Consider the following 23,652-nt stretch of genomic DNA (forward strand, 5'->3'; position numbering starts at 1 on the left):
TCGCCGGGGGGGATGTCCTCGGGGTCTTTGTCCTCTCCGGCACAGGCCAGGCTTGGTGGGTGCAGAGTGTGCAGGTTTTGCGGTTCCGGGCTGATGCCTGGGGTTAGAAACTTGATTTGAGCAGAGCCACTGCTAATGGGAGTCCCAGATGCTCAGAGTCACAAGGTAGCCAGGTTCCTCCGGGGTTTGTGAGGTTGCTGGCCACAGGAGGTGCTGGAATTTAGCAGGAGCAGGTTCGAGGGTTGACAGGCCAGTAGGGCTGGGGCCAAAGTTGGTGTCTTCCTCTTCTTAGCATCTGCACGGCAGGTCTTCTTTCTTCTTGTTCTTCTCTGCTTTTTCGGAATCTGGAATCTAAGGAAGGAAGGTTCAGGGTGCCCCTAAATACTAGATATAGGGGCGTTACAGGTAGGTAAAGGGCAGGGACCAATGGGTCCCTGACCTGGGGTGGGTACACCCCCTATCCTGTGGGAGGGGGGCAGTAGCCTAGTCCTGATTGGGCAGGGCTTCCCATCTTCAAGATGGAGAGAGCCCGGAGATGTGCTTCACCTCTCCTCCCCCACCTGAGGGGTGGGGTTGGCAGAGGCTGGCACATCCCCTGTGCTTACTTGGGGTTTCCGGCCAGTCTTCCCGCCAGAGTGGGGGTCAGAACCGGTGGGGGCCAGTTACTGAGTAAAGCAAGTGGCCTGGAGAAGCTTATAAAGGCGGCATGCCTTTGAAGCTTCCCCCTTGCCCGTCCTGGGGGAGGAGACCTAGCACCTCGCCCAGGATGTGCATTGTTGCAGGCCCAGGAGAGCGGAAGCTCAACACCCAGGGGTCCAGCAACATGTCTGCTGTGTGGCAGCCTAGGCAGCCTCTCAGACAAGACGTGGATTGCAGGTTAGGTTTCAGGGGGCATCTCTAAGATGCCCTCTGTAGTGCTTTGTGCATTAAATCCCACACTGGCATCAGTGCGGGTTTAATGTGCTGAGAAGTTTGATACCAAACTTCTCAGTCTCCAGTGTTGCCTTCATGGTGCTGTGGAGTTCGTGTTTGACGAGCTCTCAGCACTGTATACTCTTAAATGTCAGCACTGCACTTACAGTGCCAAGGAATGGACCTGGGTACTGTAGTGGCACAGGGCTCATGCTCCTGTGCCCACACCACTGGCATAGGGCACCCAGCTAGAGGGTTGGCTGATGTATGCCAGGGCAGTGTAGGTTGTGGGCATAGCGCACAGGGATGTGTGCCATGTCGAATCGCTGTTTTGTTTTGTACCCAGACACTCAGCCTGCAAGGGCAGTGTGTTTGTGTTAGAGTACAGGGCCTCTAAGGGTGGCACAATAAGTGCTGCAGCCCTTAGAGGCCTTCCCTGGTCGCAAGGCCCTGGGTACCTACGGTACCATTTACCAGGGGCTGACATGTGGCCAGTGTTTGCCGTTTTAGGGAAGGAACATAGGCCCTGGGCACCTGATTGGCAGGAGTCCAGGGCACACTCTGTCAAAGTACATTCAGCAATTCAGCAAAAAGTGGGGGTACACCATGCAAGAAAGATGGCACTTTCTCACAACAGGCAGATACTGTATCCACCAGAAAAAGCGTTACCGAAGGTAAGTAGCTTGTTCGTTTGGTCCTATAACAGTTTTAAACTACAGCAGTCACAGAGGCTACCGTCCACTAAATCCTGCCTAATGACGCGAAGAAACGCCTGCATAGTAGAGTCTGAGATAAAACTGGATCCACACACACTTGCAAAATAGATATTTGCGTCTTTAAGCAATTGAATTTCATGAGAAGACACCAAAGTGGGTGGCTACTGTTTATGCTTCATGGTGCAAAGTTCCAATTTTGTTTCATTGCCCTAGTGAGTTGACACTAGAATGCTTATGTGTGCTGCGTGCATGCTCCTCAGTTTGTGCTAGAGGGATCTTTATTGTGCTGTCTAATTGCAGAGACTTAGACTTGTGGTGCCCTCATAGGAAGCAGACAAGTAGACACTTTATACTTTTTGCATTTGATTTACATTTTCTATAGTGGATTTACATGTTGCATGTGCAAGTTTACTATTTAATGCATTGTTTTTTCTAATTCTCAGATGGCCACCTTGGGAGAAGCTCGTCTCAGGGAGATGGAAGCCTTACATGCTCTAAGAACACTAAATGAACAGAAGTTGCTGTCCAGTGAGGAGGACTTGGATTGGCGACTGTGCATTTGTCAAGAAGCTCCAGCTTCTCCTATGATACAATGTGAACTCTGCAGGGGCTCATTCCACACGCATTGTGTTACCTTGCCCAGTTTGCAGCAGGGACAGAGAGTATGGCTGTGTCCTCAGTGTCATAGATCGCAGAAGCCACCTTTAGAAAAGATTCTGCCTTTGCTCGCTTCCTGCAGCGCATCCGTGTGCGACTCCCTGAGGGGGATGCTCTGCGCTTCATGATCGAGTGCACTGTGAACTGGCAGCACAGAGCACAACACATGCTGACTTCAGGGAACATTGCACTGTCACTGGACAGATGTGGCACAGGACAGTTGTACAACAGATGGCAAGCTACAGCAGGGCAGCTCCCAGAGACGAACAAGGTAAGAACAGTCCTTGTTTGCCTTTTAATCAGTGTCACCTGTCCAGTTTCTTTAGTTGCTATAGCTCCTATGGTAAGTAGCAGTAATCGGATCTAAGTGTGCACTAAAGCCCACTTGCATGTTCTATTGCATTTGTATATAACTTACTACACCAGGCAAGTCGTTAAAGGGCTTTTGGCAGATGGCATTCTACTTCGAAACCCAAAGTTCTCCTCCATGGGATCTTCATCATTAGTTAAATGAACAGAATAGTATGGCCCCCACATGGTAAAAAAGTTATACAAATGTATCATTAGCTTTTATTTTAAAATTTAAAACTGCATGTAAAAGGCTATATTGGCCAATTACTTTAAAAAAAGAAAACAATTTTAAATGCAGAACAATAGTCACTAGAAATAACAGCCACTAGAAAGTGGTTTAAAAAAAAAAGAAACGTGCTACAAGATAGCAATAGGCTAACGCCTGAAAGGCTTGGAAAACTACTGCTGCATTGATAAGGAAAAGCATACCACCAGTTTCCTATCATGCCCTTTAGATGGCAGATAAGCCAGTTCATTTTAATACATTTTTTGCCGTCTTTTCAGCTGCTGCTGACTGGATTCTTGAGCACTGAGCGTGAACTATTTAGGTGTTTTTCCCTCTTTTAAAACCGCTTAGCTCGACGTCTTTAGAGACATGCAGCACATTTTGTTTGAGGCATGTGTGGCTGTAGATACACATGCTGTGTGTAAGTCTGCACTCTAGTTTTGGGCTTGGATGATTCCAAGTTATTCTTCGGAGAATGATTTTGAGTCACGAGGATGTTCGACTCCGCCTCTCGGTGAGACTACGCATGTACATCGACTCCCTTGTTAAATTGTTTTTTCACCCAACGGGTTCGGATGTATTCTCTCGTGCTCCGGTTCGAGATAATCTTGGGTTCCCTTTGGTTCATCGTTAGTTCATCTAAACAACAATATTTTCTCGATCATGTAGATTTTCTTCCATCTTGAGCTCTCAAACAATCCCTTGTGTCGAATTTAGCTTTGCCCTAGCGGCCTCTGGGCAACATCGAATTGGGTCTCTTTCCGAACATTCTGTTCTGCCCAAAAATGAAATGTTGATGGAACATACTGTGTTCTATTTTTGTCTGAATTGCCACTCAAAATACCCCCATATCTACCAACACTCAGTCTGTAATTTATTCCTCTCACCTGACCATCAAGAAGACAACTTTGAGGTCAGCTACTCTTTGGACAACCCGCCAGAGGTCCCTTGAGTTGGGTGAAAGAAGCTTGAGAGAGACCCCCTCAAACATCCCAAGCAAGACAAAGTGGACTATGTACCTGGCCTTTGGTCCAGAATGACATGAGTACATGAACAAGGCAGACAAAAACTTGGAGACCAACCCGGAGCTTGTGAATCACTTGTGTGACCAAAAGTACTCAATGGTAGAATACCAGCAAGGGCAGTTGATGTGGTTCTTAGAGCCTGTAGCACCCAGAGCATCTAAAAACAAGTGATCTGAGAGAGACATCGCGCTGCTGTAGGAAGCTGGCTCTGTATATACTATACCAAAGTGAGGTATAGTGTGCACAGAGTCCTGCAGAACCCCAAAGGTAGGCAGAGGTAAAGTTAGATAGCACCTCACTCTCTATTTGTGGGAGTGTGGTCGAGCAGTAAGGCAGTTTCAGAGGACAGTGTTAAGCATTTGTTGTACACACCTAGTCTGCAAATGAATTTCACACATTCAGACTGAACTTCAGACCAATTGTTTTTGTATAAAAATATTCTTTTAGTTATTTTATTTTCTAGAACCAAGCAAGCCTGGCACAGGTAAGCAATACATACTTTACAGTAGTAATGCAATTGAAATACAGTTTGAATGATAATTGTATATGCACTTTGGTTTGATTTACAGTATGGATGCAGAGAAATGCAATACTTTGTAAATGCAATACATAGACTTGAATAGGCTTTTTAGTAAAATAGCAGGTAAGTAACTTTCGAGATTACTAGGCTTACACAGAGTAGTATGCCTAGATACTACTCTGGGAGATTTCCTGAAAACAGGTAAGAAAAATAGTTTTTGTTAAACAGTACAATTTTTAGAGAATTCCTTTAGTTTGTCAAACTCCACACTTAAAAACGTTCACAAAAAACAGTCAATGCAATCCTATGAAGGAAAATAGTGTTATCGGTTTTGAGGTAAGTATTTGGTAGTGGGAGTCGAGGTTCTGGGGTAGACTCAGGGGTCCCCCAGGGTCAAGGATTCACTCTCATTACACCCTCAGTGGCACTAAGGTGGCCGAGTGCAGAGTCCCAATGGAAGATAAGGGGCCTCCGGTTGGTGGCTGCTGGCAAGCAGGCCTCTTAGTTGTGGCAACAAATCTCCTAGACTTTAGCTCAGGGCAAATGGGGAAACAAAGTAGCAGCAAAGGTGCACCCTCAGCGGCACTAGGGCAGCCGGGTGCAGGGTGCTGTTTTGACGTCTGGCACCCTGTTTTCAATGGGGAACCTCCGGTTTGCAAAGACACTGCAGGCTTGGGGACGAAGATCTTCTGGGTGTGACCAACACTTCGAGAGGTAAGTTGGAAAGTTAGGGGTTGGTTAGGCACTGTTGGTTTGGGCACACAAGACCGTGGGGCGTCGGGTTCAGGGGTACGTTTTGAGGTTGGATCTTCTTACCAGCTTCTGTTGCAGTTGGGATTTAGGCTGCAGGCGTACGCTGGAGGCTTGAGGCAGGTCAGTGGTCGCCGAATCTCGGGTCAGGATCGCCGGGGGACCTCCTCGTGGTGTTTGCCCACTTGAGCTCGGCCCGTGGACGGCGGGTGCAGAGTGGTGCGGATTCGCGGTTTCCAGCCAAGGCCCGATGTTGCAGATGAACAAATCCAGTGTTCACTAGCAATAAAGTCTTTGAGGTAGAAGGCAGGCAGGTCCTCTGGGGTTTTCGAGGTTGCTGGCTGCAAGTCACACCGGGATTTCGCAGGAGCATGTTTGAGGTGGAGCCAGGCCAGTAGGACTGGGCCCAAATCAGTGGGTGTCTTCCTCTTGTTCGCTGCTGCACGGCTGTTCGGTCCTTCCTCTAGTTTCGTCTTGTATGAGGAAGCAAGGTTCTCGGGTGCCCCTAAATACTAGATTATGGGGCATTACAGGTAGGTAAAAGGTAGGACCATTGGGTCCCTTCCCTGGAGTGGGTACACCCCCTAGTATGCCACCCACAAGTGGGAGGGGGGCATGAGCCTGTCCCTGGTTGGCGGAGTCCTCTCATCTTCAAGATGGCTTGGACTGAGAGTTTTGCTTTATCTCGCTTCCCCCTCCTGAGGGGTGGAGTTGGCAGAGGTGGGCACACCTCTCTTCCTTACTTGTTTTTCCCGCCGGTTCTCCCGCCCAAAGTGGGGGTCAGAACCAGTGGGGAGCGGTTGCTGAGAGCAGCAAGTGGCCTCAGAAAGCTCACAAAGGCGGCAAGCCTTTGAAGCTTCCCGCTATGTGAACCCTGCCCATCCTAGGGGAGGAGGCTTGGCACCTCGTCCCAGGATGTGCATTGTTTCAGGCCCCAGAGAGCAGCAGGCTCTCAACCCAGGGGTCCAGAAACATGTCTGGTGGTGGCAGGTGAAAGCAGCTACGCAGCATGGGCACTAGTGGTAGGTTAGTTTTCAGGGGGCATCTCTAAGATGCCCTTTGTGTGCATTTTTCATTAAATCCCACTCTGGCATCAGTGTGGGTTTAATGTACTGAGAAGTTTGATACCAAACGTCTCAGTTTTCAGTGTAGCCATTAGTGCTGTGGAGTTCGTAATGACAAACTCCCAGCACCATATACTCTTGATGGCAACACTGCACTTACAATGTCTAAGAATGGACTTAGACACTGTAGGGGTACAGGGCTCATGCACCTGTACCCTCACCATTGGTATAGTGCATCCAGCTAGAGGGATGACTGACCTATGCCAGGGCAGTGGGTTGTAGGCATGGTACACAGATGTGTGTGGCATGTCAACTCTAGACTTTGTTCTGCACCAAAACAATCAGCCTGCAAAGGTAGTGTGTGACTGTAATGGTACAGGTCCTCTCAGGGTGGCACAATGAGTGCTGCAGCTCTTAGAGGCCTTCTCTGGTCTCAGTGCCCTGTGTACCTGTGGTACCATTTACCAGGGGCTGACCTGTGGCCAGAGATGCCAATTGGGTTTAGGCTTCAATGCAGTTTTAGGGAAAAAACATAGGCCCTGGGTACCTGATTAGCAGGAGCCCAGGGCACACTCAGTCAAAGCACATCAGCAATTCCGCAAAAAGTGGGGGCAACCATGCAGAAAGAGGGCACTTTCTCACAGTTTGTAGTTCGGAAGCTCAGACAATCATCCCTCATACTCATAGCTCCCACATAGGCACGTCAACCTTGGTTCTCTACCCTGCTAGAGATCTCAGTAGTTCCACACCAAAAGCTGCATCTTAACTCCAGTCTCCTCACTCAGAGCCATGGAGAAATCATGCATCCAAATCCCAAGGAACCCAACCTAGCGATTTGTCTACTGAAATCATAGAGCTTGGTTATCTACAATTACCACCAGACTGTATGAATATCCAAAGGATGCTAGGGGACCTACTACTAGGGCATGTTATGTAGCAAAGTGGAAACAATTTGTTATATACTTTAACAATAACAATATTAATCCCCTTGATGCTTAAATGCAAAACCTCATCTGTTATCTCTTACACTTACAGCAATCTGGATTAGCCTAAACATCCATTCGATTGCATTTAGCAGCAGTAGCTGCATACTTACAAAACAGACACCACTTATCTCTATTCAGAGTACCAGTGAATAAAGCCTTTATGAAATGACTAAAAAGAGTACTAGCACCAAGAGCTCCACCTGCACCAGTATGGAATTTAAGCATAGTCCTTACGAGGCTAATGGGTCCACTTTTAAACCAATGCACAAGTGTTAACTACAATTTCTCTTATGGAAAGATGCCTTTCTTATTGCAATCACTTCCTTAAGGAGAGTTGGCGAACTCCAGGCACTAACTATACAAGAGCCTTTCTTTCAACTTCACAAAGACCAATCCCAAATTTCTTCCTAAAGTAGTTTCTACTTTTCACAGCAATCAGTTGAATTACCCTTGTTCTTTCCTCAACCTTATTCTGTAGCAGAATGAGCGATACACACATTAGATGTTAGAAGAGCTCTACTATATTATGTGGAAAGAACAAAAGATTTTCGTGAGACAAAACAGCTCTTAGTTGCTTTTTCGCCACCACACAAAGCCAATCTCATTTCTAAATCAGGCATTCCAAGATGGATCATGAAATGTATCCAAATATGTTATCTGAAAGCGAAAAGAACCTTGACACTACCGCCCTAGAGCGCATTCCACCTGCAAAATAGGGGCTACTATGGCTTTCCTAGGAAATATTCCCCTAGCTGACATCTGTAAGGTGTGAGAAAGTGGCTCTGTATATACTGTTCCTTAATAGGTACAGGGTGTACAGAGTCCACAGTCCCCAGAGGTTTGGCAGAGGCTAAAGTTAGATATAACCTTACTCTCTAAAGTTGTAGCTTGGTTGAGCAGTAAGGCAGTATCAGAGGATAGTGTAAAGCATTTGTTGCGCACACTCAGCCAGCAAATGGTCTCACACACTCAATACCTGAACTCTAGGCCAATGGTTTATATATAAAAAATATATGCTTGTTTTATTTTAGTACCAACAATAGGCATTAAAATATACTTTCTCAGAATGAGATGTTTTATCTAAATACTTTTGCAATATGCAATTGACTTTTGTAGAAAGTTACAAGTGGTTGCAATAGGCAACACAATTCTAAACACAATAATGCATTGAGTTCAATGGAAGTTTCATGTTATTTGCCACAGATTACTTTTAGGATTACTTTTGGAATTCCAGGACTGGATCCTAGAGTCAGCCCTGGGTCAATACTCGGAATCAAGTGATAAAAGTCGACTTAATTACTGTGATGATTTTTAGACAATATTTTGCTATTTTAAAAGTTGACACTTAGAAAATATTTCCTAGAAAACAGTCAATGATTCCCTTTGGCAGAAAATTCAAGTTGTAGGTATAGTCTGTTCTTGTTACTTTTGTAATCCAGTACTCGGTGCCTAGACTCAGTACTGGGACCTTTATCCAAAACAGGTAAGTAATTACGTTTTCAGATATTATACGATTTTTAAGGAATATTTAAAATTTGCAGAAATTGACACTTAGAAGAAATTTCACAGAAAAACAGTCAATGATTTCCTATGGGAGAAAATTGGGTTACTGGTAAGTACAGTTGTAAGTATTTTTCAGAGTCAGTGCTGGGCACCAAGATCCAGCACAGGGAGCTCACCTAAGAGCAGGTGAGTGTTTTCGTTACTCGGCTGATTTTTAGGTCTCGGCTCGAAGGCTGCGCTTGCGCAGTCTCGCTCCGAGATTTAATGACTTGGAGAAGAGGGGCTTGAACCCGCCCCTCTTCTCCATTGGCTGGCCTCTTGAATGCTGGCCAGCCATTGGAGAAGAGGTTCGTCTCTCTGAACAGGCCCCGTCCTTTTCGGATTCGGGGGCATGTTTTTTGCTACTTTTCTAATTATCTCCTCCAGCCAATGGCAAGAGGAGAACAAGCCCCCGAATCCGAAAGCGCCGCTGCCGTTCTCCGAGGCATTTCTGCTTCGCCTCGGAGAAAGGCAGTGGTGTGCTTGTTTTTAAAGGGCTGCTGAAGTCCAAATGTTTACAGGAAAAGTCTTGTAGAGAACGGCAGACCGTTGCGACCTCCGGGTAGTAATCTTCATAGCCACCATAATTACGTTTGTGAGAAAAACGTTGTAGCATTACACGCACCGAGACATGGCCATTCCAAATTTATATAGGAGCCACGCAGAGCACTATTTTTTTTTTTAACTACAACACAAGCAAAACTGATGAGCAAATCTACGCCAATCTCCTAAACTGCGGGTATTTGCCCTGCAACCCGCACCTTTGTATGGCACAACCCCCAATGCAATGAATGACCTCACAGCGCCACGTGACGCTCTATTAAATAAATAGGCGCATATAGAGGTCGACAGCAGCAGCTGCCTTTGTACAAATAAGCTGCATTCAGCTGGGAGGGCAAGCGACCCGACCCCACCAATGCCGCGCTGAAACATTGAACTAACCATCGCGTATGGAACAGCAAGTCGCCACCAGAGTGCGGCCCCCAATTAGAACGGGCACAGGTAGCAATTACGCCACCAAGCGGGCAAGAAATGACCCTCAAAATACACGTTTTCGAAAGTTGTTAGTGGGAGGCTCTTAGGTGATTGGAGCACATCATGGCAGCACTGCAAGAACCACCATGGTTGCAGTAATTGTTAAATGATGATGACCGTCACCCCACCGCAAATTGCAGAGGGAGTGACGCTGCCGAGGCCAGGACCGGACTGAGAAGGTGGCCGCCGCACCAGCGCGGTACACCCATTGCAGTGGCTCGGGGACTCGCCAAGTGTATACAGTGTGTTAATTTGTTAATTCGAAGATCTATTGGGCTCCCGAATGCGAGTGTGAATGACAGTAGTTCTGAAGCGCCTTTGCTTTTTTAAATGATTCTTATGCTGCATGTGTCCTGCGTGCAGACTGGCCTGTACGTAAACCCGCAGATAGAGAGAGACAGAACTGTGCTTGTGAAAGACCAGTAGAGGCCTTTTATTCATGTCCCCTGCTTCGGGACTCCTCCCTCCGCCCACACTGGCACTGGCTGCCCCGGTCTCTGTCGGGCAGACTCTTGCTCTGGAAGCACTTGGTGTGCGGAGTGCTCTGCCACATGCCTCCGGTGGCTCGCTGCCCGTCAGGAGAACTGCCTGTGAATGGCTCAGTGGCAGCTGATGGATGAGCGGTGAACCTGGCTCGGCCTGGTCACATTCCATCTCTTATACTGCTGCCCACACTAACCCCCTCTTCTGCCACTGCTCCTACCCCAGCCCTCAGTAAATTGTCCAAGCCATTGACAAAGGTGCCCAGGCAACCCACTCCTTTATCCTGACCCGACCCGCCCTTGCTCGATACTTTCAGCCCCTCAGTATGTCAGAATGTAATTACAATCTAGTGGACAATAATTTCGTCTTAAGTTGCATAATGTGCTAGACAGATAACAACATGCCTACAATGGATCTTACAAAAACTATAAATATGTAAGTGCGTTTCTAGGCCAGTTTGTGAGCTACAGTTCATCTTGCCTCTTGGATTCTTGAAGTGTACTTTCATCCTCTTCTCTTTTGGTGCTAGCTTTCCAGTTTCATGTTTCTTCCCAGTTGTGGAGAAGTAATTGCCGCAAACATACTTGTAAATGTAGTGGTGCAGGAGAAAGCACGTGGCGGCCTCGGTTTCTGGTGCTTTGAAGCAGTTGTAAGATCGTATTAGTGTTTTTTTGTTCCTCAGAATGGTGTTGATTTTTGATTGCGAGAACGTGTCACTCATAGTTCTTGAATGTCACTCATAATTACAGTGAAATTATGAAAATGTCACACATTAGCAATTTGAAACCTTGGCAGCTATGGACAGGGGTAGGGTAAACTCCAAGGTATGGCGTCGCGGTGCGGGTCCCAGAGGACAGACACACCATGTGGAGAATGTTCGAGATTTGCTTCCTGGGTGCCCGCTGGTCCCACCCGCGTTCCCATGGCTATGAAAAGCAGATATACAACCTCCTCATACTCGCTTCCGATAAGCGAGGGTGGGGGACTGCGTAACTTCTCAACTCTAGCATTTTGATATTCTTTTAACCTCTGATGAGATACAAGAGCTAATTTCATTTTGATGCATGTTGCCGTTGAAACCGAATATTTTCCATTTTCTTAGGTCGCTTTTTCAATACATCAACATGGCAACCAAGACGCCTTGAGTCCCATTCATGGTGCTTTTTATAGCAAGAGGGCCGATTGATGGATAGGAGCTATGTATGAGTTTAAAGACCAGGGCCTTTAACATAAAAGCATGTAAACCCAGAGAAGCCACACTGGTACATTCGTAGGAGACAAGGTTCGAAGTGCAAATCATGACTGTCTATTTAAAATGTAATAAGTCACTACAGAAGGTAAAATATAACATTTAGTCAATCAATTAATAATACTCAAAAGGCAAATACATGTAAATCGGCATTTACAGTGGAAACGGAGTCCTTATCTCGTAAATTGTCAGAACCGAACATGGTTTCGTCCAAAGCAATAGGAGTCAAAGATCATACAGTCTTATGGACTGGACAAATTAGCAGGCGAGAAAGAATAGGAAAATATTGAGGGTGCAAAACAATAAAAGGCTTTACATGAAGTCTGTCTCTATAGTAAGAACTTGGCTCCTTTCCCAAATCTTGAGTTTTTCTACACTTTGACAGAAAAATCATAGCGTCACTGTGGTTCGGCAAAAAAGTTGCTTATTTCTATCCAATAGTAAAACAGAAAACAGATCACATGGAAAAATGCCTTTTTCTACATCTATTGAATAATCTGGTATTATGCCCTACAACAAAAGCACATTCCAAATATAAACAACACCTTGGCTCGGCCGATGGAAAGGCCTTTAATTGTATACAATTGAAATCCTATATCCTTTCCTCAGGAACAACATGAATACAAAATAATGCATTTAAAAATGTTATCTTGTGCAATTAATCAAATAATTAAGGCCACATTAGAGATTTCCCGGTGCACAGCAGAGTAAGAGAAGACAAGGCTGTCACTGCAAGGTGGCACTTGCCACGTGCAATTGAAAACAAGACTAGGCTTACCCATCGCCGGCTCTAGCGCTGGTGGCACCCGATGCGACAATCAGTTTTGGCGCCCCCACACCCAATGACCGCCTCCTCTGATTCTCTCACTTCCACAGGGCACAAGTGCCCCTCATCTCTTCAATCATAAGTTATTGTTAAACACAGCGCCCCCCTGAGATCAGCACCCTCTCCACAGGCTAGCGCCCAGTGCGGCCGCACCAGTCGCACTGCCCTAAAGCCGGTCCTGGGCCTACCCATGTCAACCATTAAACTTTGTTATATTAAACACAGTACAACCATTACATTCAAGTGTCTCTATTGTTAATTAAAAGAATAAAATTATTAAATATAAAACCTGCTTGCCCATCATCTTGGCACGTTTACCTACCTAAGTTTGAGACATATGAACGGTCAGTGTGAGTAGCGTCTAGTATAGCCATATGCAGTCTAAGATGTTCCTGGCTGAGAGTATGAGGTGCTTTGGTTACATGGACCCCAACGTGTTGAAGGGCTTGAGGATTATGTACGATGTGGAGTAGCGATGAACTGCTGGACAGAGTGGGAGGGATCTCGGCTCCTTGACCTTAATGAGGTCTCGGGAGTCACAGACAGACTGTGTGAGGGGCCTGGGCCACATGGAGAGATCATATAGGGTATGTTTGGGCACTTGGATAGACAGTGTGATGAGACTGGGCCTTGGAACTGTGCAAGGTAGTTTAGAACCCATGGGCAGGCAGTGTATGGCCAATGAACAGACCGCATGAGTGGCACTGTTTAACAAGATTGTGGAGAACGTAAGGAGCCAACACCGCAACTGGTAACTGGTACGGATTAGTCAAGCTTGCATGCAAGCTTTACACAAATCCATACAATTTCTCGTCATGACGTCTAAAGCATAGAACAGCAGGGAGAGTGAGGTGAAGTAGGAAGGAGGAGGAGGAGGAAGCTGCATATCTAAATATGCACTCAAGAATATCCATTTGCTCATGCAACATATAGACGTATATTACAGATTATAAATGATGCAGTCACGGAATCGCCTATAACCACTGGCCCTCGACACTGGCAATTGTTTTTTAATGATTTATTCAAGAAAAGAAAGCAAAGCCTAAATATTCTAATACCGATCTGTGACCACTGTTTAGTGCAGTTTGAGGAAATCTGCCTTTTCAATCTAACTGATGCAAAACAAGCACTTAACACATAAAATACATAATGGGTGCCGTGTATAAGATGGTCCTATATTACCATCTCAGAGTTCTCGTGACACTTATAAACTACACAGCCTTAGGCTTCGTGGATTATGATATCACCAGAGCCTGGCCTACTGAAAAATTTGTGTAAGTGAGGGATGCTATCCACTTACCCCAGTGCCGAGTAACACACTTAATGTCAGATATTCGTGCAGCATGGCCAAACTAGGTGATCCGTGAAAAAAAGTAGTCACTAGATTCAGGAAATGCCCACCATGTGGCAGATCAGTAGGAAGCAAGAATAAGGGACCAGCAGAGGACATGTATAACATCACACGATGGTTTTTTACACCTCCAACAAGAATCACTTGGGCACAGGCCACTATGCAGCTTATATGGCGTAAAATACCACTGAAGTACACATTTATAATAACGGAACCTAAGTCTAGTCCATCTCAGGACCCGGATGTACAACTTCAAGTGAGTTGATCATTTTTCCTCGGTTAGTTCGCAAGACAGCTGGGTTTGCCAGAAGAAACATGAGTCATGCTCCATGGGCTTCCAGAGCAGAACATAAACAAGCATTTGCAATGCAATAGGTCTCGCCTTTGCATAAGTTTGAGCTATTGGCATTGTAAATGACAATGCCTTTCATTTATGTGTTTTGAAAACCTGCAAGCGTGCGTAAACACACACTTTGCACTTATAGTCTTTGCTTACGAGAAGCAAGGCTGGCAATAAAAGAGGCGCAGTTACTGCCAGCCTTGCTTCTCGTAAGCAACGACTATAAGTACAAAGTGCGTGTTTACGCACCGCTTGCAGGTTTTCAAAACACATAAATAAAAGGCATTGTCATTTACAATGCCAATAGCTTAAACTTATGCAAAGGCGAGACCTATTGCATTGCAAATGCTTGTTGGTGAATATTTTAAGTTTTGAAAAGTCCACACTTAGAAGAAATTTCAGGAAAAGCCAGTCAATGTTACCCTATGGAGAAAATTGAGTTATCGGTTTAAAGGTAAGTACTCGACTGGCAGAGTTAAGGTTCTAGGCGTAGACTCAGGGGTCTCCCAGGGTCAGGTAGGTACAGTTGGTTCACCCTCAGCGGCACAAGGGCGGCCGGGTGCAGAGAGAGTTAGGCCCAATGTTATCCTATGAGAGGTAGGGGGGCCTTGGTTGGTGGCTGCTGACTAGCAGGCCACACGGCTGTGGGAGCTAGGCTCCTGGTCACTTACTCAGGGCAAGTGGGGAAGTAGATGGGTGTAGAGGTTACACTGCCAGGGCCACTCGGGCGGCTGGGTGCAGGGTGCTTTTGAGCCTTCGGGCGCTCAATTGATTTCAATGGGAAATCTCCGGTTTAGAAAAAGACTGCAAGCTGGTGCTGTGGAGTTCGTGTTTGACGAACTCTCAGCACCATGTACTCTTAAATGGCAGCACTGCACTTACAGTGCCCAGGAATGGACCTGGGTACTGTAGGGGCACAGGGCTCCTGCGCCCACACCACTGGCATAGGGCACCCAGCTAGAGGGGTGGCTGATGTATGCCAGGGCAGTGTAGGTTGTGGGCATGGCACACAGGAATGTGTGCCATGTCGACTGTTTGTTTTGTCTTATACCCAGACACTCAGCCTGCAAGGGCAGTGTGTGTGTGTGTTAGGGTACAGGGCCTCTAAGGGTGGCACAATGAGTGCTGCAGCCCTTAGAGTCCTTCCCTGGTCACAAGGCCCTGGGTACCTAGGGTACCATTTGCCAGGGGCTGACATGTGGCCAGGGTTTGCCAATTTGGGTTTTAGGTTTTTAGTGAAGGAACATAGGCCCTGGGCACCTGATTGGCAGGAGTCCAGGACACACTCAGTCAAAGTAAATTCAGCAAAAAGTGGGGGCATACCATGCAAGAAAGATGGCACTTTCTCTCACATATAGACCCCACACAAGAAGAGGAAGCTGGACACACCAGACACTCCTGCAGTGCCTGTAAAGAAAAAAGACTGTGCCACTTCACCTATAAGATTCTTTTCTCCTGTTCTTCCTCCTAAACCTGTCTCGCCTCTACAACTTCCACCACATTCACCACCACAGGATAATGATAATGATGATTTAAGGGGTGGGGAAGGCAACAATGACCCTTTCCCTGACCCTGATGATGACACAGACACACCACAGGACGATTGTGATGATCATGATGACCCAATAGATCCCACAGACCTCCCTGAACCACAGCCATATCCAACAAAACCATCTCCCCCAGATGACAACATTGGTTTTGGTCAGCTGGTTAATAGAGCTTCTGTCTACCATGGTGTTCACATGCATTCAGACCCTGCAGACGAGGATTTCCTTCTAGACACCTTCGAACAGTCACAGAAGACTGTCCAAATGCTACCAGTGCCAAAAGGGGTCATTAAACTTGCCCCTGACATATTCAAAGACCCAGTGAGAGCTGGAATTCTCAATCCCAGGATTGACAAAAAATATAAACCTGCCCCCGATGATCCCATCTACATCAAAGGGAAGCTACCCTTAGACTCACTAGTGGTAACTAACACTAGGAAACGCGCCAACTCTCAAACCTCCGGTGACGCACCACCTCCGGATAAGGAATCTAAGTTGTTAAATGCCTCTGGCAAGAGAGTTGCTTCCCAAGCAGCCAATCACTGGCTCATAGCCAACACCCAAGCATTACTTGCTAGGTATGATAAGGCTCACTGTGACAGACTAGAAACCCTATTACAACACTTACCTGATCAGTACAAAACCCAGGCAAATGACTTAATTCAAGAGGGCAAATTAATAACCAACGCCTCAATCAAGTGCCCCCTTGATGCAGCTGACACAGCCTCTAGGTCCATTAACACTAATGTGCTACTCAGACGATATGCCTGGCTACGTATTTCAGTCAGCCGTTCAATCAGGAACAACTTTTTGGACCGGCTGTAGACACCACTCTACAGAAGATGAAAAAAGACACGGAGACTGCTAAATCCATGGGGGCATTACAGTCTCCACCCACACTTGGTTCCTTTTGTCGCTCCTTTTATAGAGGAGCATCCAAAAACATTGGAACAGAGACCACCTCCTCTTCCTACGAAAAAAACACGCAAACATCCCCCAACAGAGGATATTTTTGATGCGGATACAGGGGAAATAACAAAGGGAGAGGCCGAGGTAACAACAACACGCGTGCCTCCCCCACTAATAAACAGTGACTTCCCTTCACTCCATTCCACTCCAGTCGGGAGAAGACTTTCACAGTTCCTACCTGTCTGGGACTCCATCACAAAAGACAAGTGGGTAAGACAAATTATCCAGTATGGTTACTGCCTGGAACTTACAGCAACCCAACCCACCATACCACCCAAACAACGTCCAATGTCCACGGAACACCTGACACTCTTAAAACAACAGGTTCTTTCACTGCTTCAAAAGCACACAATAGAGCCAGTTCCCTTACAGCACCAAGAAACAGGGGTTTACTCACTATATTTCCTAATCCCCAAGAAGGATGGGACTCTTAAGACCAATACTCGACCTCAGACCCCTCAATCTTTATATACAGTCAGATCATTTCCATATGATCACTCTTCAACAAGTGCTCCCACTACTGAAACAAGGCGATTTCCTTGCCACACTAGATCTCAAGGACGCCTACTTCCACATTCCCATACATCCTGCCCACAGGAAGTATCTAAGGTTTGTGGTGGACGGACAACACTACCAGTTTACAGTCCTTCCATTCGGAGTAACGACCGCACCCAGAGTATTCACGGAATGTCTGGCAGTAGTAGCAGCACATCTCAGAAGACAACAAATTCATGTCTTCCCATATCTAGACGACTGGCTAATAAAAGCCAAGTCATTCAACAAATGTGTTCTACACACTCTCCAAATCTTACACAACTTGGGATTCACAATAAACTATCCCAAATCTCATCTCCAACCCTCTCACATACATCAGTATCTAGGAGCCACCATAAACACTTCCACAGCCCTAGCATATCCCAGCCCAGCCAGGATAACCAATATACAAGCTCTTATCACGAAATTTCAAGTCCAACACTCCCTTCCAGCAAGACTGTTCATGCAACTCATAGGCATGATGGCGTTATGAATCTTCATTGTGCCTTATGCAAGACTTCAAATGCGTCCCTTGCAAGAATCTCTAGCACGTCAGTCAGTCAGTCAAAAACACTTTATTCGATTAGTTAAAATCATAAAAGTACAGAAATACATAAAAGCATAAACCATGACATGATCAATAAAAAATATGGTTACAATAAAACCATATAATAAAACAACATACAACATATTTAAAAATCATTAGAAAATTACTCATATGATGCCCAAGCTAGAAGATTGTTTCGCCTTACAGCGCATAGCAGCCACCAAAAAATTTGCCACGCTAAAGATAATGCGAGTACTACTCAGCTGTTGAAGAAACAACAGGGCAGGTCTAACTTGTAAGAAGCCAGCTTCCTTTAAAATTGGAAGTAAGTATTTTTTACGGCTAGCAGAATAAAACTCGCAAAACATAATAAAATGCAACGTATCCTGACATGAAAAGTCATCACAGTGGCATGGTATGCTGCATTCGGGCTTGCCCCTCAGAGGATAAGCGCCAAGAGAATAGTGAATCAGATTGAATCTAAAACGCAGTAATAAAAATCTATGGAAAGGATTTGTAACAAAGCTTAGATAGGGTTCCAGCGAAGGAGACGAGAGAAGCAAAAAATGTGCTCTCACATTTGGTTTTCGAAGTTCTGTCTCCTCGCGGTCCATAGTAAGTCCATAGTAAGTCTATCTAAAAAAGACTGCCTGGTCCATGCAATATCTGCTTTAACTATGAGAGATGGAGACGAAAAAAGCTCAGGGCGCCCCATGCTAGAGAACGCCACTCTAATGTACTCTAGCCAGGGGATTCTATTAGCATGATCTAAGGCTAAAACATCACTCAGGATCTGATGATTAAGGGAGATTTCCTGGTTTAACCAGGTTTTCACCCAAAATAACAATGGAGCCAACTTCAATTTATCAGAAACATAACCCAGACCAACCTCCGCATGAATAGAAAAAACAGGTGTTGATTGGGGAACTGATAGCAAAGAACGCAGGAATCTATTTTCTGCAACTTGAATCATATCCTGTGTAACATAGCCCCACAGAGCCGCGCCATAAGTGGCAATAGCCAGGCTTTTTGCAGTATACACCTTCAACAAGGCCTCCATTGGCCTTGCCCCCAACTTCTTAGCAAAACTGATCACAGCTGAGGAAGACCTGGCTACTGAGTTGCGTTTAAGTTTAATTTGTGGGCCCCAGGAGCCATTCTCATCAAAGAGAACTCCCAAGTAGCAGAAGACCTTAACCCTGGAAATCTCTTCCCCGTTGCAAAATAGGGATCTAGACTTTGGCTTTTTACGTTGTTTCCCCACAACCATAAAGTGAGATTTTTTAATATTCACTTTAAGATCCAGGGCAGCCATGAATGCACCAAAGGCATCAACAATCTCTGAAGCCCCACCGCCGTGCGGGCCAACAAAACAGCGTCGTCCGCGTATAGAAGAACTGGTACAACCCGTTCCCCCACGTGCGGCGCATCAGCTCTCTAGACCCCCAGAGACCCTTCCAGGCCGTTAATATAAATTGTAAAGAGGAGTGGGGCAAGGATACACCCCTGCCTCACCCCTCTCTCTGCCCTAAAGTGCTTCGTGCATCTCTAGCACGTCAGTGGAACCAGGCTCACAGACAACCTACAGATCTGGTGTTGGTAGACAGCCGCACACATCGCTCTCTGAAATGGTGGAACATAACAAACCTGTCCAAAGGGCGGCCGTTCCTAGAGCCTCTTCCACACATAGTGCTGACAATGGACGTATCGCTCACAGGATGGGGAGCCCATCTCCTCGGCAACACCACTCAGGGCAAATGGACCACTCAACAGAAAGTGCTCCATATCAATTACCTGGAACTGCTAGCAGTGTTCCTAGCACTAAAATCATTCCAACTACATCTCCAGAACAAAACTGTCCTCATACGGACAGACAACATGACAGCCATGTAATACATACAAAAACAAGGAGGCACACATTTTCTCCAGCTGTCCAAGCTCGCACAGAACATTTGGAGATGGGCCATTCCCCAGAACATATACCTACTTGCAGAACACCTTCCAGGGGTTCACAATCAAATTGCCAATCTGTTAAGTCGACAAACTCAACAGATCCACAAATGGTAACTACATCCCCAAGTCCTCCTGCCCTTTTTCCAAGAATGGGGCCAACCAGACATAGATCTGTTCGCCACACACGAAAACGCAAAATGCCCAACCTTCGACGCCAGGTTTCCCCACCTGGAGTCAAAGGGCAATGCAATATTGATGAACTGGTCAGGCAGATTTGCGTAAGCTTTTCCGCCTCTCCCACTCATTCAATTAGTGGTACGCAAGCTCATGCAACAGTCTCTCAAACTGATCCTAGTAGCTCCCACATGGGCACGCCAGCCCTGGTTCCTAACACTACTGGAACTCTCGCTAGTTCCACACCAAAAACTGCGTCTCTCCCCGTCCTTATTAACCCAGAACCATGGAGAAATCAGACACCCAGATCCAAGTCAACTGAATCTGGCGATCTGGCTCCTGAAGTCCTAGAGTTCGGTTACCTCAACCTGCCCCCAGACTGCATGAATATTATGAAAGAGGTCAGAAGACCTACCACTAGAGCCTGCTATGCTGCAAAATGGAAAAGATTTGCCATTTGTTGCTCTAACTATCATAAACCCACTGGATGCATCCATCCAGGACATCATTTGCTGCTTACTGCACTTGCAAAGATATAATTTGGCATACTCATCCATACGTCTCCACCTAGCAGTATTAGCAGCCTACTTACAAAATAGACAACACTTGTCACTCTTTAGAGTACCTGCGATCAAAGCCTTCATGGAAGGACTAAAAAGGATTATTCCTCCCACATTACTACCCTCTCCAGTGTGGAATCTAAACATTGTTCTTACTAGGCTCATGGAACCCCCATTTGAACCTCTCCATAAATGCGAACTACAGTTCCTCACATGGAAAGTGGCTTTCCTTATCGCTATCACATCCCTCAGAAGGGTAAGTGAAATCCAGGCTTTAACCATACAAGAACCATTCTTACAATTACACCATAACAAAGTGGTACTTACAACAAATCCGAAATTCCTTCCAAAAGTCATATCTCCGTTCCATCTTAACCAATCAATAGAGTTACCAGTGTTCTTCCCAAATCCAGACTCGGTAGCTGAAAGAGCTCTTCATACCCTAGACGTATAAAGAGCCCTTCTTTACTACATTGACAGAACCAAATCATTCCGCAAAACAAAAAAATTGTTTGTTGCTTTCTCTCCACCACATAAAAGCAGCCCCATTTCCAAATCTGGGATAGCTAGATGTATAGTTAAATGTATCCAAATATGCTATCACAAGGCTAAACGCACACTAACGGTTCCCCCTAGAGCGCATTCCACACGCAATATAGGGGCTTCCATGGCCTTCTTAGGAAACATTCCCTTAGAAGATATTTGTAAGTGTGAGAAAGTGACATCTTTCTTGCATGGTATGCCCCCACTTTTAGCTGAATTGCTGAATGTACTTTGACTGAGTGTGCCCTGGACTCCTGCCAATCAGGTGCCCAGGGCCTATGTTCCTTCCCTAAAACAAACCAAACCCAAATTGGCAAACCCTGGCCACATGTCAGCCCCTAGTAAATGGTACCTGAAGTACCCAGGGCTTTGAGGCCTCTAAGAGCTGCAGCACACCTTGTGCCACCCTTAGAGGCCCTGTACCCTTACACACACACACTGCCTTTGCAGGCTGAGTGTTTGGGTGCAAGACCAAAACAAAGTTGACATGGCACACATCCCTGTGTGCCATGCCCATCACCTACACTGCCATGGCATACATCTGTCACCCCTCTAGCTGGGTGCCTTATGCCAATGGTGTGGGCACAGGAGCAGGAGTCATGTGCCCCTACAGTGCCCAGGTCAATTCCTGAGCCCTGTAAGTGCAGTGCTGCCATTTAAGAGTACATGGTGCTGAGAGCTCTTCAAACCCGAGCTCCACAGCACCATAGTGGCAACACTAAAGACTGGGAAGTTTAGTATCAAACTTCTCAGCACATTAAACCCACACTGATGCCAGTGTGGGATTTAATGTACCCAGCACCCCAGAAGGCATCTTAGAGGTGCCCCCTGAAACCTAACCTACGAATCCACGTCTGCTCTGAGGCTGCCTAGGCTGCCACCCAGCAGACATGTTGCTGGACCCCTGGGTGGGAGAGCCCCTGCTCTCCTGGTCCTGCAACAATGCACATCCTGGGCGAGGTGCTAAATCTCCTCCCCCAGGATGGGCAGGGGGAAGCTTCAAAGGCATGCCGCCTCTGTGAGCTTCCCCAGGCTCCTGCAACCCCCCACTCTGGCGGGAAGCTTTGGCCGAAAACCCCAAATAAGGACAGGGGATGTGCCAGCCTGCCAACCCCACTCCTCAGGTGGGGGAGGCGAGGTGAATCACATCTCCGGGCTCCCGCCATCTTGAAGATGGGGAGCCCTACCCTATCAGGACTAGGCTACTGCCCCCCTCCCACAGGAGAGAGGCAGAATAGGGGGTGTACCCACCCCAGGACGGGGACCCATTGGTCCCTGCCCTTCACCTACCTGTAACGCCCCTAAATCTAGAATTTAGGGGCACCCTGAACCTTCCTTCTCCAGATTCCAGATTCCACAATTACAAGAAGAGCAAGAAGAAAAGAAGATCTGCCCTGCAGCTGCGAAGGAGAGGGAGACACCAACTGCTTTGGACCCAGCCCTACCGGCCTGTCGACCTCGAACCTGCTCCTGCTCCAAACCCGGCATCTCGTGGCCAGCAACCTCAGAAACCCCGGAGGACCTGGCTACCTTTGAACTCTGATCCCCTGGGACTCCCATGAGTAGAGGCTCTACTCAAAAACTACCTTTTACCACTGGCAGCAGCCCGGAACCGCGATCCCAGCCCACTCTGCACCAGCCAAGCCTGGCCTGTGCCGGAGTGAACTAAACCCACGAGGACGACCCCACGGTGACTGTGACCCCGAGTCCGGCACCCAAGGAACCCCCTCGATAATCCTGAAGTAGCCTGCAGCCTCCGAACAGTGTGCCACCCCAACCGCGATCAACAGAGGGTAAGATTTTCCCACACCAAAAGGCACCCCTGCACCCGGCGCCCCACGGCCCTGTGTCCAATCCCGGGGTACCTACCTATCCTCCAACTACCGAACTTACCTCTCGAAGTGGTGGTGGCACTTGAAGAGTCCTCGTCCCCGAGCTTGCAGTCTTTTTCCAAACCGGAGATTTCCGATTGAAATCCATTGAGCGCCCGAAGGCTCAAAAGCCCTCTGCACCCAGCTGCCCGAGTGGCCCTGGCAGTGAAAACTCGACACCTACTTACTTCCCCACTTTCTCTGAGTAAGTGACCCGGAGCCCAGCTCCCACAGCCGCGTGGCTTGCCAGACAGCAGCCACCAAACAAGGCCCCCCCATCCCTCATAGGATAACATTGGGCCTAACTCTCTCTGCACCCGGCCACCCTAGAGCCGCTGAGGGTGAACCAACTGTACCTACCTGACCCTGGGATACCCCTGATTCTGTGCCCAGAACCTCAACTCTGCCAGTCGAGTACTTACCCTTAAACCGCAAACTCTATTTTCCTCATAGGGTAACATTGACTGGCTTTTTCCTGAAATTTCTTATAAGTGTGGAATTTTCAAATCTTCAAATATTCACCAAAAATCAGCCGTGTGACAAAAACGAATTTACTCACCTGCTCTTAGGTGAGCTCCCAGTGCTGGATCTTGGTGCCCAGCACGGACTCTGAAAAATACCCACAACTGTACTTACCCTTAACTCAATTTTCTTCCATAGGAAACCATTGACTGTTTTTCTGTGAAATTTCTTCTAAGTGTCGATTTCTGCAATCTTTAAATATTCTTCAAAAATCGTATAATATCTGAAAACGTAATTACTTACCTGTTTTGGATAAAGGTCCCAGTACTGAGTCTAGGCACCCAGTACTGGATTACAAAAGTAACGAGAACATACTGTACCTATAACCTGAATTTTCTTCCATAGGGAATCATTGATTGTTTTCTCTGAAATATTTTCTGTGTCAACTTTTAAAATAGC

The 23,652-nt window shown here is 46.7% G+C and overlaps 1 pseudogene across 1 annotated transcript in view; it reads left to right on the forward strand.

Annotated features, from left to right (window-relative positions):
• The window catches only part of LOC146866946 (lysine-specific demethylase 5B-like), a 455,463-nt pseudogene that overhangs the window by 354,228 nt on the left and 77,583 nt on the right, over window positions 1-23,652 (forward strand). The window contains exon 9 of the transcript XR_014966744.1: window positions 2,072-2,556. The product of XR_014966744.1 is annotated as a lysine-specific demethylase 5B-like (transcript). The remainder of the gene's footprint in view (window positions 1-2,071; window positions 2,557-23,652) is intronic.

Source organism: Triturus cristatus, chromosome 1_2 (assembly GCF_964204655.1).
Source record: "Triturus cristatus chromosome 1_2, aTriCri1.1, whole genome shotgun sequence".
Classification (NCBI taxonomy): Eukaryota; Metazoa; Chordata; class Amphibia; order Caudata; family Salamandridae; genus Triturus; species Triturus cristatus.